Below are 1,207 nucleotides of genomic sequence, written 5' to 3'. Positions count from 1 at the left end.
AACCAAAGCTCTGATACCACAATGTAACACCCCGATTTTCAAAGCGAGGGTGTATTTTTTTTTTCAAAAGAAATTAAAATAAAACAGAGAAATAATTAAGGTAATACCTTTGGATAAATAATTGAGTCATTATAATTTACAAGCAGCGGAAAAGTTTCTCAAAATATGAATCCAAAATATTTACACATCAAAAAGTGGTACATGTAACCCATCGAAAATAACATGTCAAGCTGACAATATTAGTATAGGTACAGTCTTCCATTTTAAAATAAATACAATTCAAAAGAAAGAAATTTGTTCCCTCTATGACAACCTAATCTGATCATTCTCCAAAACAAACTAAACGCCCTGAGTGATCTCAACGTGCCCCGTAAGATCCTCCTAACATAGCTCTAGTCAGGCATTCCCCTCTATATTCTCATCCACAGGGTACGAACCGGTAGGATTGTCCTGGCTCTCATCTGAGGGCAAAGCCCAGATTTCCACAATAGTTGTAAAAGGTCACCAACCGAAATTAACAGTTAACACATAACATTTAAGTTTTCAAATGCACAAGATAACCTTTCAACTTAGCATGCACCTTAAACGGGTTTTCCATATGCTTAAAAGTTCATATAACACTTGCCAAATAAAAATGAAATCAAAATAAAGTTCTCAATCCATCAAGTAATACATAACTGACCAAAACATTGATAAATCAATTGAGCAATCGATTATCTAACTCAAAATAAGAATTTCTACTAAGCCAATCGATTTCCAAATCGATTTCCTGAAGGTTTTTAGTGAAATTTGAACTCTGGGCTTAATTCAATCGATTGGGAAATCGATTGAATGAATAACTGAGCCCCTGTATTAATGCCAATCAATTTCCAAATCGATTTTGTCAGTTTTGCTGAGTTCCTGTATGGCCAAATCGATTTCTTAGATGGTTTTGAAAAACATATTATAAAATCGATTGCCAAATCGATTATGTCAAATTAGCGAAGTCCCTGTAACTCATCCAATCGATTGGGAAATCGATTTCCCTGCATATTCTTCCAAAAATACATAAACTAACTCAATCACCTTCATACACAATTCCACATCTTAACACTTAGCAATTCCCACACGATCACCACGAAAAATTGGGTTTCGAAATAGTTTTACAATCAAAAATGCTATCACACAATTCCCAAAACATAACACTTAGCACTTATAACACAATCAC

This window comes from Cicer arietinum, chromosome 6 (assembly GCF_000331145.2).
Source record: "Cicer arietinum cultivar CDC Frontier isolate Library 1 chromosome 6, Cicar.CDCFrontier_v2.0, whole genome shotgun sequence".
NCBI classification, from domain to species: Eukaryota; Viridiplantae; Streptophyta; class Magnoliopsida; order Fabales; family Fabaceae; genus Cicer; species Cicer arietinum.
This window is presented reverse-complemented; position numbering follows the sequence as displayed.